Source organism: Neopelma chrysocephalum, unplaced genomic scaffold (assembly GCF_003984885.1).
Source record: "Neopelma chrysocephalum unplaced genomic scaffold, ASM398488v2 Primary Assembly neopelma1_159, whole genome shotgun sequence".
Classification (NCBI taxonomy): Eukaryota; Metazoa; Chordata; class Aves; order Passeriformes; family Pipridae; genus Neopelma; species Neopelma chrysocephalum.
In genome coordinates this window covers 1,010,896-1,026,868 of record NW_020897821.1, presented here as the reverse complement: position 1 = coordinate 1,026,868, position 15,973 = coordinate 1,010,896, and the positions used below count along the sequence as shown (strand labels likewise).

Sequence of the window (15,973 nt, the reverse complement as noted above, 5' to 3'; positions counted from 1 at the left end):
TCCTTCCAGCTCCCAAGAGTACACCACCCTCTTGGATACAGGTCCAAGATTTCACATCTCTTAACTGTGATGTTTTCTTGACTTCTGGCTTTTGAGCAGATGCTGCTGCCCAGACCACTCAGCAGCTGAGTAGCTCATGCCCTGACACCCTATAAACCTTCTGGTACCCATTGAGTGCTCAGGACACACAGTACCCCCATGCAGAGCCCAACTCCCTCATCCTGCACCTTCAGGACATGGGCAAGCACAGGCAAGACACCTGAAACCTGTTTCACCATTTCCAGGCCCCCTGCCAGCAGCCCCCATCCTCCCCACACACTCTGCCCCATCTTTTGGCACTGTCCAAATGCATTGCAGCCCTTGATGGTCTTTCCAGACAGCTTAAGAAATTTGAATGGAAGTCCAATCTGAGGCTAACTCAGAGTACTGGGTGTATTTCCTTTGCCCACCTCTCCAAAGGAGTATATCAGTATCTGCACCTGTATGAGAGGAGATACTGTGCTCCCAAATCAGAGCCCCCCTTTGCCCACCCTGAGTTGTGCACAGAGATGTTGTGGTAGGTGAGGCAGAGGAAGAAGGCTGAGAAGGGAAACAAAATCTCTTTGAGTGCGTAAGACTTTCATTCAAGTCAAACTCAAAAGTCCAATTTGTTGCATGGATGTAACACCCCTCTCTTTTCTCTTTCCAAGCATAGATACCCTTCACTCAGAACAGCCACATCAATGAATGTGGATCTAGCTGGGTGCCACAGTAGATCACATGAGGTGAATTTTAAACAGCTTTAAATGTAGTCACCGAATCAGCTTCAAACTCATTTTAATGAGGTCAGTGTGTCTTTGTGAGTGGTTGATGCTTTTTGGTCCCAGCTGTGATGTGGTTCTGTGCTTCAGCCCCGACCTTGCTCTAGCTGTGCTTGTTTGGCCCTTTTAAAAGACTCCTTCACATGTAGGGCTGTGCAGTGCAGCACGGTGAGGTGGCAGAGGAAACAGTTCACTCCTATCCTTCATGCTTACGGTGTTGTTCATGATCAGTGTCAAGATAACAATCTGCTAGTGTTTTTCCAAAGGGATGAAGCCATAATTTTCCTCTGCATGACTTTAGCTATGAAGAGGAGTTTGTTTTGCTCCTTATTACAATAGAGGATTGCAGGGTTGAGCAAGATGATGAAAGCGTTGAGGTTAAGTAAGGTCAGGAAGAGAAAGCCCGGGTGGCCTTAAATGTCCTTAACAGGTGGATTTTAAGCACCTTTCTCCTTCTCTGGAAGACACAACTAATTCAATTCTGATTTTCTCATGGCTTAAAACTTCTATTATTATGGTTCTACATTTTCTTCTCTTCTGTGCCTCAGTATGTGCATTATTTTTGGCTGGCTGTTGCTCTCTCCTATAAATCTACAATGGCATGGAAAGATCTTCATCTGCAGGACAGGACTGGGAGGTGTAATAAAAGTAACACCTGTATCTCTAGCTCTGTTCATGGTGGTACTGTCCTCTGACTGCTCAGTTCCCTGGGGTGCATGTGTGAGAAGTCCTACTCCAGGGTATGTCTTGGGAAGAAGGCAAACTAGTCTTTGGGCTGTTCTTCCCCCGGATTTGTGACATGGCCTAAATTTTTTTTTCCATAACTTTTCTTCTAGAATTTTATAAAGGGAAAACATTGTTTGTCATGAAATTAGATATTTCCTGTTGACCCTTACCTCCCGCAGAGGATTTGGCTGATTGTATTAATTGCTCAAACTCTGCAGGAAGGAAACTTTGGCTATGTAGGATGAACAAGCAAACTCATGCTCTTTCAAGCATTATTATATTCCCTGGCATTGGAAAGAGTGAGAATGTAAATCTGTATTGAAAATGCAGAGAATAAAATTCTGAAGGGAGTATTTTCCTTCTCTGGGTTTAGATCTGCTGTCATTCGTAATGTAGCAGTTCCAATAAAGTCAGTAGATTTTCCCCTAAAGGAAAAAACACATGGAGAACAGAATTTGCACAGAATTCAGTCCTCTGTAGTGTTTGCTTCAGGGACCACTGTGGTCTCTCTCCTCGTCACAGCCGGGAGCAGTGCACATCACCCTTCAAATCCCTGCTATCCTAAAACAAATGTTGTTCTACCTCTTGAAGGCAAGGGTTTCCAGTGGTTCTAAGTGTTCCCCCTCCACTGCAGTTTCTGTAGGATTTCCTCTGTGAAAACTTTATAATTTCTAAGTTCACTATTTCTCTCGGTCACTCACTCTCTCTGTTTAAAAACAGTTTCACTCAGGCATTGCTCAATCAGTGCTATTCTTACATTCTTTTATTTTTGGAGCTGGAACTTTGGACCTGTAAGATGGCTCTGAGTAGTGGCCCTCGCTAAAAAGCAGTGAGCTCCAAGGTCCTTGGAAGTGGAGAGAGATTGGGGTGACTCCTCTTCTGTTTGCTCTCCCTGCCAGACCTTGCAATGAGCAAGCTCTCCCATGCCCAAAAAGCAGGCTTTGGTCAGGTGTTCAAGGCTGAAAACCAGCGCTAGAGCCAGGCCAGATATCACCTGAAAACGTTTTCTTGGATTTTTCAGGGTGCAGGTATGTTTTGCTATTAACTTCCATTTTTCCCTAGGCTTGGCAAAATGGCAGATAGTAATTGCATGTAAACAGGATGGTGGGAAGCCTCAGACTGGCTGAGCAGAGGACACCCGGTGTCTGTGCCTGCTGGGGGGGATGTGTGCAGGGGAAGGCTGGAATGCAGAAGTGCTGTTGCGTGTGTGCGCGACGTGTGTCCAGCACGCAGGGCGGGCATGAGTGGAGAGCGTGCACCCCTGTGCATGTCTGCTGCTGCTCCCAGGCCCGGGGGTTAAATTTTAAAATGGCTAATGATGTTTTCTCTTTTATTTTGGTATGAATAAGGAAGTGGGGTGCGCAGCCATCTTTACAGTCAGCCATTTTCAGTTCCCCTTTTCCTCTTGTCCGCCCCTGGACACGAGAACTCCTGTGAGTGCATGCAGCTCAGAGGCAATCCATGGTCACTGCAGAAATCATATGAGTCATTTAGTTGACCAGATTTTACTGGAAGACACTGTTCTGATTTCAGTAACAGAAGTATGCAAATAATGGAAATAATACAGATTTTAAATGTTAGCTTTTTAGTTTAACAGCAGGATTTTGTTATTACTTTCATATAATACTTCCAAGGAACTCCTTGCAGTTCCTTAATTTTTACATTTTACCGCAAAATTTTTTGCTGTAGCTCTGCTATTACAGTTGAAATCAGCGTCTTAGACAATGGTAGGATTACACCAATTACAGTAGAGAAAAAATCATGACTCTAGATGTGGTGGTGAAGGGTAGAGCAGGAAATAGTGCTGAAAGATAAGCTGCACTACAGCTGGTGCAGCAAGAAAACTGCTCAATTACAGAATGGTTGGAAATAATGATTAGTAAAGGCATGTTCAGTGATTGAAGCCCCTTCACTGCCTGTGTGGTTTAGAGCTGGAGTAATACACCCCCCTATGGGGAATGCCTTTGCACAGGGCAGGTTGTGCCCTGTTTTAGTCCACATAACAGGTGTTTATCCTACACTACTGATATTGAAGAGCAACCTGACTTTAGGATACAGGCCAGTGACCCTTCGTTTAAAGTCAAAGGTCCCAGGCAGGAGAAGGGAATGGGAGGTGATGAAGAATGACTGATGTTTGACTTGAGTTCCAGTGAATTCAGCTGCATTAGCATGATGCTTGCTTTGAGGGAAAGCGTGTACCATCCTTGTACTGTGTTGGACTTTCCAGCATCATCCACTTGCACAAGATGAGGTTATTTTCCTGCTCACCTCCTAGTAGCACTACTGTATTGCTAATAGCACAGATCCTTTGGTTCATTTACTAGGGGGACAGACTTTTTTGAGCTCAAAATCAGGGATCCAAACCGAGTGAATAAACCATCTGGCCTTTCTTCAGGAGACTGCACGAATAATCAATGATGTTAATCATGCTGAAGAATTAGATTGCTTTGCTCCAGCGGTATAAAGATTCCTTATTATCATGGCAAAGTGGTTTTATGATGTCTTTGTCAGCACTCAGAATTACGTGAACCGTTCTTCCCATGCATGGGGACTGTCTCAGTGTTGAGACTACTGAACATCCCGCTGACTTTTGCTTGTTAAAGTGTGTTCAGGGTAGTGTTGTGATGGTGCTCAGCTTCTGGTAAGTCTGGGCTCACTTCACTAGAGCCGAGCTAAATTGAGTCCTGGCCATTTTTCTCTCTGTATGTGTTGTAATAATCTCTTCCTCCTCCCCCCTGTCATCTCTCCTCACAGACTCCGCTGTGATCGTCGGCCTCAGTTGCTCCAGAGCTCAGTGACTGGCTGGATGCAGCAGCAGACTGGGGAAACACGGCAAAGCTGGGAAGAGAGAAACCAGGTTTATTTGATGAGTTTCTAATTTTAAGGTAGTTTAGGTCAAATATAATTAAGAAAACCCAAGTTATTGGCAGGACAAATCACACAGGAGATACTTTTGTTGCCAAAACAACGTGCTGGGTTCTGGTCATTTTTTTGGTAACAAAAGTGGGCCTGTCAGCTTCTGACTAAACTGGCAATAATGAAAAAATAACCCAAGGACTGAGCACGGCTATATGGTGTCTTTCACAAGGACAGAAAGTACAGTTTTTCTTAAAAATATTTTATTTGAATTTCTGACATTTTACATGGATATTTGTCATCAATCTGGATTCAAAATTTTCTCTTAAGTGGTCCAAATGAATGGGGCACCTCAAAAAGGCACTTGTTACCTTCCACAGGTTCTCAATATTCTCAAAGGAGTAGCCACTGATAAACAGGACCTACACAAATGAAGTATAGACCAGTGTTTAAAGCTGCACTGGTTATATTTCCATTGATTATGCAACCCTTTCAAATCTATAGAAGACCTACATTCATTAACAATTGCTGACTGAAGTCAAACAACCCCAGCAGACCAAACTTTGGGACGCCAGAAGTCAAACCACAGTCAGACTTGCGAACAGTGAGTACAATACATAGAGAGGGATTTTGAAACGCCGTTTCAGTCGACTTTTCACAGCAGTGAAAATGATGTAACCATTTAAGGAGTTTGAGGTACAGTATGTCAGTTGCTGAAATGCTTAAAAATAAACCACAGCACACTCGTTTTCACAGGGTGGGAAATCGAAGTGCAGAAAAGTGAAATGACTTGGCTGGGGAAGCAGAGTAGCCTCTAGCAGGTCACACCATATCCCACTTGTCCAAGGCCCAGTGCTGGTGTTAATCAGCGAGTCCTGCTGCTTTCTGTGCAGCATTATGTCTTGTATAATAATTGCAGCCTGTTGTCATTTCTCTGCTTTTTCTCAGCTGGGAGGGCTGTGAGAACTTGCTGTTTTGCTCGCTAGGTGACAGTTTTCCTTACTTCTCACTAGGAGAGATGAGTTACCAGAAGTGCCCTACGGAGAGAACAGTGCTTGTTGCTGGGAAGTTACACGTTCAAGTGTCCAAGCCCAAAACCACAATGTACTATTTGCTTTAGACAGTCATGAGATAACGCATTTTTTTCTGTTGTAAGCTGTTAAAAATAAAACGAGGATGCAGAAAATAAATGTTAGAACAGAAGGAGCGCCCTGACTTTCCACATAGCTAGAACAGCAGGGTGGCAGCCCTCAGAGCTGAACAGAAGTGTAATTCAGGGGTTGATTTATTTTTTTGCCCGGATTTACAGAAATCATCGCACAACCTTTTGCGAATTGGTTTTTAAATCAGCCCTGTTCTGGTCACCTCTTCTCTGGGTGCTGGCAGTGACTAGGAACAGCAATACAAAACTACATCTACTTGGCTTATGTCTCCTGTTTTACCACCTAAATTTTGGTCAGTTTGAAAGCTGAGCTTACAGTGGGAGTCATATAACTGGGCTTGATCTGCAAGATCTCCAAGGCAGGGGTGCTGAGTTCATTGTAATTCAAGTGAAGTGGTTGAGGGCAACTGATGGTGAGCCATGTGTATTATGGCACATTTTATGTGGCAGTTACCATGATATACTAAGACAATGATATACTAAGAACACTAATTTCTTCAGCTAAAATTTGGTGATCCACGCAGCTGCTGAGAAAGACTTATGCCATCTGTGTGCTAGAAATAGGGAAGGAGAGATGGGCAGTGGGAAGGGACATAAAAGATACATTTTCCCCATGATTAAAACAGCTACTCTTTGGGTATTGTAAAATAAATCACGTCTAGTGCTGGTTCCCAATAAAAATATAATACAGCAGAAGATTGTCAGTAATTTGAATTAGGAGTGATTGTCACTAATCATCATAAAACCTGTCTCCTCAGAATAACAGCTATGAGCCGTAGCTACTGTTTGTTTTGCGTGTCAGAAGTCACCTCCTCCTTGCAGGGTTCATACGAACACCTTTCCAAGGCAAGTGACTGAAAAGCATCCCGTTCCAAAGCAGGTTCTTAAAGGGTTTCATGCTGTTGGGGCAGATGGAAACCGCCACAGCCACCACTTCTGCTCTGTGGGCCGGAGCGCGTCGCTCTGCGCAGGGACAGGAGTTACTATCTCCTGTCACCACGACTCACACGTGACCAGGAGGGCGGATGCTGCAGCCCAGCAGGTGCAGGAGATTCCACTGATGTGTTATCTCTGGCCACGGACTGTCCTGTTTCCAGGAACACTCTTCTGATGGAGGAGATAAGAGCCTGCCAGTAACTTCTCTTTGTGCAAAGGAGTTGGCGAGAGTGTCTTCATCAAAATGGTTTTGTAGTTGCATTAGCTTCTAAGAAGCGCGGGAGGAAATATAGATACGGCTGTGTGTCATATCCTATATTTTTTTTACATATTCTTGTTAGGTAATCGTGTCATATTTGCTGTGTAGATGGTAAATTAAATGTACTATGAAATGGTACCCAAATAAATCAGTCCTGCAAATGCAAATGAGCAAACGTGCTGAATCCAGTAACACACCAGCAAGTGTGAAGATGGTCACTTTTTCTCAGGGCTGAAAGGATCAGCTTCCAACATTTCAGTTTGTGCATCCTTTGAATCTCTTTTTTAGGTGGATGGAGGAAGGACCTTACAATGTATAGCATCCATTAGGAGCACACCATAATCCAACCCAAATCAGCACAGGTTTACAGCAACACCCATTTATACATTATTCTTAAAAATAATTGGAAATTAAGTTTTGTAAAATTTCTGCCCTGAATTTCAAGCTCCTGTTTTGTTGTTAGCTCTTGATCTCCAGCATCTTTCTGGGCTGAGGCTGAATGAGCACTGGGGCTTTACAAGCAGGCGAGTGTGGAAACTAAGGGATAAGGGTCTGATCCAAAGCTCATTTTTCCCAGTTAGCCTGGAACATTTCCATCAGGCCAAAGTAATTAAGGCCATTGTACCACCCTTCACTGTTCAGGCAACACTGAGATCTCAAAATATGTGCATTCAGCTCTTCACTACTTTTTTCATTATCTGTAGCATCCTCCCGGGCACTGTTGGTGCAGGCAGGTGTAAAAGGATTAAAAAGAAGAAATGAGACTTGTAAATGAGTTGAGATCTGAAAGTGAAGGGAAGGTCACTGCCTCTAGACCACACTCCTGAGCTCCTTCCAGGCAGACTGTGTTTGGGGTTTCTGGGATTCTGTGGTGAAGAAGGCAGATGATGTGCTGGTGTGTGAGGACAGGCAGCTGTGGCCTTTCAGAAAATCCTAACATTTGCACTGCAAATTGGTGTTTAGGCTGCTTCAACTCTATTGTTGGTTATCACTCCTTATGACTCTCTTTCTCAGATTTAACTGCTAATATTGCCTCTGGAACTCATCTCCAAGATTCAGTCTGTCCATCACTTTGGCCCCTGGTTGGAGAAGGAATTTGTTACCCTGTCTGTGCTCAGCTCTAACACCATGAGCTGGGACATGTACTGCTTCTGCTGCTTTTGAAAGTGGAAGTTCCTCTTGGTTCTGGAAATATTGCACTCGTGGGCCTCTCACAGAGGATCATTGCTGTCATGTGGAGTAGTGGGAAGGGTTGGAGAAGTAGGGCCTGAAAAGCACAGCCATGAGACTTGCCAAAATGCCTGGCTGCTGTGGAGGGCAGGCTGGTCCAGGTTTCCAATGGCTGATCCGAGATCCCAAGTGCCCAGACATTCACCCCATCCCAGAGTGCTGGAGGAGACCCCACAGTAACTGTGACCTTGACAATCAGCTGGTTCTGCAGAGGACAGCCACAACCCCCAGGTCCTGCTCAGGCTGCACACAAAAGCTCTGTGTGTTGCAAGAGGACTACAGGCCACCCTTGGGAGCCCTTGATGGACAGCTTCCCTGCCTCCTGGCCCCACAGCATCACCCTGAACTCCTCATTGCTGCTGGGCCAGAGGCCTTCCATGAATTAGCCCAAAACACGAATGCTTGTTTTCCTCTTGCACTGAATAAGACACTGACAATATCTAATTGTCAATACCCCTCCCCTGGGAGACATGCAACAGCATTGCTCCTCAGGGCATATTCCCCACTGCTGTATTTAGAACAGTTTGAAAAGACCGAATTTTAAAAATAATAATCTTTCCAAAAGTTCCCCACCCACCAGCACTCCTCTGCCAATTTGCAGTTTGAAGAAAATGAAAAAGGACAAGTTTATACAATCTGATGAACGGGAGTTCAAAATGGAACCTGAACATCATAATTCTTGCAAATGTTCTCTGATAATGGAAAGCAATGGTGGTGATGGCATCGTGCCCAGGGAGGTCCTGTGGGCTAGATGCTTGTGGTGTTGCTTCTTTTTGCAGTTTATATTAAAGGTGAAAATGTCTGTTTTCTTCAGTGTTTAAGAGTACTTTTCTCCCTCTCCTCTTATGGATGGAACTTTTAAATAAAGCTACACATCAGTTAGTCTGCGATATTAACTGCAAATCCTTTCCACGGTGAGTTTATGTTCTATTCATGAGACTCCTCCTTTATGCAGATGTTATTTCTTAGAGTCATTTGTGAACATTTGCCACCAAAGATCAAGTGGACTTTGCTGCTTCTATTTGTTTACTTGATTTATTTATCAAGTCACTTTTGCTGCTGCTATTTAGCATTTGTAAAGGGTCACCTAAATAGATGGCATCAGCCCTATGTATGCATACTAAGACTAAAGTGAATGATAATATTAAATAATTGTATTGACTTACAAACTTTAGAAAATCAAAGGAGGTTGAAATGTCATGGTCCAATGTTTCTTTAAAATTTATATGAACAGAACTCTTTTGTGCTTTGCCTCAAATGCTCTGTAAGGGTCTTGAAATTAGGTAGAATAAAAGTGATGTTGAATTTGTAAGTACAGGCCTGGATGCTGGGCTGCACAATGCTCACACTGATGAAACGAAGTGATTGGAATTTTGTAGCGTGGAATCAGCTGTCTCTGTGTGAACTCCACCGTGCTGCTGTGATACTTGTGCAGCTCAGGTCCAGGCAGTAACTTCTGAAGTTGTAGGGTATGTTTGTGTCACTCTAATTTGACATCAAGTACTTTGCCTAATCTCATCATGGCTTAAACCATAATTGTGATGAATTCTGACATCATTGAATCCTCTGCATCATCAGTGATATCTATGTAATTAAAGGCAGAATTTAATCTTTAGGTTTTATAAGGCTATAACAATTACCTTTTACCCACATGAAATACTGCATCAGGCAAATCTATAATTAGTTAAAACTAAAACAAAGTGCATTTCTATTATTAACAATATTGCATAAAAGTCTCAGTGCCACAGCTAAAAAACAAAGCCAAGTAACAGTTCAGGGACAGTTGCTGCTATAAAACTTTTGACCTTAGTTACCGAATGTACATGCAAACAAATAAACTAACCAGACAGGGATAGTCCCCTAGGAGCAATCATGATTTCCAAAATTCTGGGGGCTTTAAGCCAACCTGTAGAGTTAATGGAATAAAAAGTTTGCCTGTGTGTGCCAGCTCATTAATCAGTGCCCTTTTTCGCTAGCAGAAAGGCTGGTTTGCACACTTACACAAGGTATCCATTTTTGCATCCTCTCCTGTAGACACTGCTGACTTAAAGGCTGCAGGAGTCAAGAAATGTTTTGCTGAGACATCATGGACAGCACTGTGTCTCTTGCAGTGATAGCTCTATGGAAGGCTCTAATTCCATTGTGCCAGTTGTATTCTTTAGGTACATCTGTCCTCCTGGACAGCTATGGCTTCATGGTGGCTTAAAATAGTGCTATGCTGTATTGTCAAATCTGGGATCCCTTGGATAACTGGTTCAAAACGGTTTTCTTCAGCAATGTTAGAGGTCTTTGGTGGTGAGCATCATTTGTTCAGTGGGTCTCAGCTGTGCCAAGTGAGTTCTCAATATTCCTGTGTTGATTCTTCTGCTTGTTGTTAGCCTCTGGCCTTTGCACATCTCACTTGGAGTCCTGAGGATTACCTTGATGAATGTTTGTATTAGTCTCCATCTTCTTGCAGTCAGCTGCAATCATGCTCCACTGATCAGCAGAAGTGGTTGTTATTGAATCTTATGTGTGTTTTTCATCTTCAGCATAAATTTTTCTTTGACAACGTGCTCAGCCCCGAAGCCCCTGAAGTCCCCTTTGAAACACATATTAGAGGCTTTAACTTATTGTCCTTCTTTAACATACTGAGGAATGTACTGGTACATGCTGGGGATGGTTCAGGGTAGAGCTTTATAAAGGGACAACTCCTTTCTGGTGTCTGTGAGGACAAGTAGGGCACGTTAAAATTGTTTTCCAGAGCTTTCTTTGCAGTTTGCCTTGCCTACCAACTCTGAAATCTTTGTATCTCTTAGCCTGAGACCCCTAAGCTAGGGGAGAATCATAAATATGAACCTCAGTTACTTGCCATGTTCATCCTAAATATGAACCACAGTGACCCACGTGGTGCAGCTGAAATCAGAGCTGTGGTGTTTCGGATGTCCCTCTTCAGAGTATGTGTTTTAATAGCTGTATAACGTGCATTTCAACACACACCTACCAGAGAATATTGCAATTTGCTTACATAAGTAGACAAAATGTTGCCATTTAAAACTCATTCACGTTGCTAAAGCATGAAGAGAATAACTCCTTTATGCAGGTTTTGGTTCAGATGCTGTGTCACTGTGAGGCACGGGCAGTAACACACAGGTGAATGCCAGGAAACCAGCTCAGCAAAAAACATATTTAGATGTTTACAGGAGGTCTTCCCACGTTCAGGTGCATGGAGAATGGTGTGAGGGTGCCCAGTGGGAGGCTGCCCCTGGCTCTAGACCCAAATCACTCAGAGTGGAGGGAAAGAACAGCAGTGAGATAGGAGGTGGCTGTGGATACCTGCTGTGAGCCACAGAAAGGCACTGTGACCCCAAGTGAGGTGCCAGCAGCAGAGAGGTAACACAACAGAAGAAAGCATACTACAACCCTTTTTTTTTTTTTTTATGTACAAGGGCAAACCCTGTTGTTCCCTTTGCCCAATCTTTGGGACTTCTCCTGGGAAAATAAAGGGATAAGAAAACTTGGGAAAATAGGCCCACATCGTTTCAGCTAGTTATCAACTCCTGTAGGCAAAGCTGGAGGAACAGTCTTTGTTCTGAAGGGAGAGTAAAGGGCCATTTTCTGCCCTTTACCCAATAATGTTTATTTCCTGAGTGGTAATCTGCATTAAACCTTTTCACAAGCTATTTTTGAAGCCAGTCACCTAACCAAGATTGGATACAGGAGTCCTGTGAACTAGGATTTGAAACAGCAGATTGCTGTAACAAAAGGTTAAAGTATTACTCATAAAAATGACCCTTTGCCTTCAGAAAAAGGCCACACAAAGCAAAGCTACATTTTGTCCACCTAGTAAGATACACATGGAGCTTACATCAATAATCCTTTAATCTTAAATGTGTCTCCACTAGCTGAGCTGTGACTTGTTTGGGCTGTATAAACTCTCCAGACCACTGGCCTTGTATATTTGTGTGAAATGTCTTGCACACCTACAGAGATGTATATAAAAAAATAAATCCTAATCCACATCAAGAATCAAAGAAGGGAGCAGCTGCAGGCTGTACTTTGGCTGACCCTGGTCCAAGTGAGCTACAGAGGAGGAAATAAAACCCCTGTCTATGACACTGCAGAGCAGCAGACAAGTGTCTCAGCTCCTGCCTTAAATGCTCTGTGTACCTGCAACGCTACAAAAACTGGAGGATTTTTCATCCCATCGGTAACAAGAACTTCCACCTCCTTCTGCAGATCCCTGTGAGGGCTGCAGGGGTCGGTCCAAAGCCAGGAGGGCAGGCACTGGGACTGTCTCTGGCCCGAGAGGGGAAGAGGGGCAGGATGAGTGCAGGGGTGTCCCCACAACCTGACACAGCTCCAGGGATGTGAGTGTCACTTCTTTCATACAGGCATTATTTCACTGAAGCCAAACTTCCCACATGGTCATTCCCACAGGCAGCTCTCTGTGATGCTGGAGTCTCGGGGTGACACAAGGTATGAATTTGCTCTAATTTGTCTTCACTGCCTGCCAGTCTTTGTCTGTTTTCAGTCCTTACAGGGATAGTGGATATGCACAATTTCACATGTTCCACCACAGCTGAATTTTCCATACAAATCCCCTCTTTACAACTCTCCTGTGCTCTCAAAGATGAGAAAATACGTTCTTGCCAGTTTAACCCCAGTTTAACTCATCATAATCTGAGTTTTGGAGAGAATTAATAAATCCCAGTGCATATTTCCTGGGAAGGAATTCTGGTCTGTTTTCAAGGCAATGATGCAATCTCACTGATGGAGTGAGAATAACTTTTCCTTCAGTCCATGCCTTGGGTTGCACATTAGTTATACAGAACAAGTGAAATATTCCCAAGAACACCAACAGAAAGGCAGCAATTTTCTTTCTCTCATTTTCCCACCATTCTTAAATCGTCCCTGTTCTTCCTTTCGGCTTTTAAAATGGCAATAGTGTTTCACTTTAAAACTTAAATCCTTCCATCAGACCTCTTCTGCAGGATACATACCCGTGCTCTCTCTGCCTGCTGCACTAAAATAATGCTGTGTGTTTTCCTCTCTCTTTGCCATGTTCTTCCCAGTGCCCTTGTTTTCTTCCCCCCTCTAGATAGATGACAATTCAACCCAGGTCTCCTAAGGCTGCATCCAAAATGCCACAGATCTTTCAAGATCCATGGATGATGCATTTTCAGACAAACTGACTTTATTTCTTAAAATGGAAATTCTTGCTCTGGAGCTGCTCCTCAAAAACTTAAGGTAGTGGTTATATGGGAAAGTAGGTAACTTGTAGTCACTTTGATTAGGAAAGCAGTTCCCCAGTAGTGTTTTGCACTATTTTGGTTTTTCGGTTTTTTTTTTGTGGTCTGAACACGCTCGTTAAACTTCTGTAATTCACTACTAAAGCTAGAAAACTGTCTTGTAAATGCATAAGCACTACATGACACCTCTTCCTATGTGCTGTGGGTTATTAGGGCCCTTGTTGGATGACTTTGTTTTCTTTACTGTTTCTTAATCTGATCTGTGGACTAGCTCTGACTTTAGGATAAGAATTCACAGTTGAAACTCATTTAGAAATTAAATGTAACTTTATAATCAATTTTGTATAAAATGCTGCCTGTGGTATCTTTTGAAGTTGAGTCTTCTGGGGCTAGCCTAAACCAGCTTTTAAAGGGCCTAACCAGATTGTGCTTTAGCTAAGGCACAAATTGCCCTTTTAAACTGAAGTTTTAATTGGCCTGTACAGGTTTGTGTGTAGAGGACTACAAAGTAAAAGTACAAGACAGGATGTCTACTGCTGCTCTATGCATTCCATCAGTGGTAGTTTGGATTGAAGGAGAATAGATTTTGAAAAGCATGTCTGATTTTTACTTTTAATCCTCTTATATATTGCTTTGTCCCTTTATATGCCCATCCAAGCTAATGACCAAGAGGCACAACAAGACCTTTGCATGAAGTGACAAAGCTGGACAGTCATCATGCCTTGGAGAGGCCACTGGGTTGCACCTCAAAGCTCATTAGAGTTCAAGTAATAAGAAATTAATTGAAATGGAAACCACATTCCAAAACGCTGAGATGGAAGGAGTTATTTAGGTTGAGTTATGGGGACAGCTGCATCTGGTGGGGTGAGTGCTACCAATCCAGAACATTGCTGTTCATGCCTGTCCTGTCACTGCACTGTATGGTTAGGTGGGTGAATAAGTGCATTGTCATGGCATTAGAGCTCATGAAAACCATAACTGAACATTTGGTGATTTGCTAGAAGTAGGTTTCAAAGTGAGTAGAATGAAAGTTAGGGTGACAAGGGGACTTTGAATCCCACATTGTGTGTCTCACTTTGGATAGGTCCCTGGGAATGTGTAATGCAAAATGTATCAGTGACAGATGAGCACTAAATAATCAAATAATTTGCCCAACCTCTAAAAACTGAAATCTGCAAATCTAATTTCCTGTAGAATTTTTCACTATCGTTTACAGCTGTACTGTAAAACATATATGGATGTACAACAAGAGAGTCATCTGGCCTTAAATGCAGTTGATTGTTTGGCTCGGGAGTGTAATAAAACTGTCAGCCAAACTCTGCCATTGAACACTGAGTTATCTATACTTATGACAGGAGCTTGTCAGTGATTTCCAGGAAAAATTCCTGGAGGTCTAATAATTGTAAAAATGCTGAAAGAGAATTTTTGCCCTTGTTATGAGTCAGAAATGGGTTGTGTATTAGTGGGCTACAGTCAAGCTACATGTGCTTGAACTGCACAGAACTGCCCTTCTGCTGTGCATACCGCTTGTCTTGCCATCCCATCCCATCCCATCCCACCCCATCCCATCCCATCCCATCCCATCCCATCCCATCCCATCCCATCCCATCCCATCCCATCTCTTCTGTGGATCAAGTGTGAGTCTTGTTTGCAAAAGCAATTTAAATGATCAAGTGCCTAGGAGTACCCCAAACCACCAGAAGAAATATTTCTTGCCCTGAGACTTTATGAGTACCTGTAGCAAATTTTCATCAGGACAGGTAGGAGTATTCCCTAGAGCTTAGTCCCAGCAAAAGAGGCAACAGGCATTCAAGATATTAGACAAGGAAATATGAATTTATTTTATTTATTTGTACTTATTTTCTTTTTGTCTACTTCTGATTGCCTCTCAAAAATTTAAGGGCATCATTTAGAAAGATTTTAGAAGTACCAGTGCTAGAAGTACCAGTTAACAGTCATTGCTGTTTTCACATGTTTCTCAATGAATCCTCAAAACCTCTTCATTCTATTCGCTCAACCTCTGAAAATAAGATTTTAAACTTGACCAAAGAGCTTATGAAGGAAGCAAATGCCTTCAAAGAGGCTGAGCCCGGAAGTGTCAGCTGTGATTCATTAGTGTCGTAGAGACACATAATCGAGCTGATGAGGACAGGGAAAGTTTCCATAGCAGAAACAGTACTAAAAATGAGAGGGAAGAGTTGTCATCATTGTTTGAAACGATGTGTGTTTGAAACAGACACAACCCCTAAGCTGATCACTATTATTTTCTAGACCCATTGCAGCGCTCGAGGCATTGTGCGACTCACAAAGCCCCTCAGCCATCTCTTTCCCTTCAATTTTTCCATCATTGTGGAATTTAAATAACTTGTTCTTCTCAGACAATAGATTTGTCTTTCTTCCACCAATGCTGTATTTATTATAAGTGACATTTCTGCTTAAACAGAAGGGTCTTGATTCAAAAAGGGCAGCAGTCAAGTTTTCTTTGCCAGATGTCGTGGTTTAGGAATGGTACTCCCCAGTTTATTGCTCCCTCTGAGATTCTCCAAACTATGCGCCACTCTCTCACTTCCCCTTCCTCACCTCCCCTGGGGTGGGGCTGGAGGCACAACAAGTAAAGATCATGGGTTGAGATAAGAGCAATTTACTGGAAACAGCAATGAGATAAGAAACAGTAAAAGCAACAATATTAAGGACAGAGGGTAGAAGAAAAGAAACGTTGTTGCTCACTGTGGAAACCCCTGAAAATAGACAATATCCACCCTGACCCTCCCTC

The 15,973-nt window shown here is 43.0% G+C and overlaps 1 long non-coding RNA gene across 1 annotated transcript; it reads left to right on the top strand.

The window, feature by feature from the left end:
* The first annotated feature begins 2,162 nt into the window (after window positions 1-2,162).
* On the top strand, window positions 2,163-6,871 carry LOC113976401. The gene is made up of 3 exons (XR_003537090.1): window positions 2,163-2,554; window positions 4,281-4,383; window positions 6,425-6,871. It is a non-coding gene; the product is annotated as an uncharacterized LOC113976401 (long non-coding RNA).
* The last annotated feature ends 9,102 nt before the right edge of the window (window positions 6,872-15,973 follow it).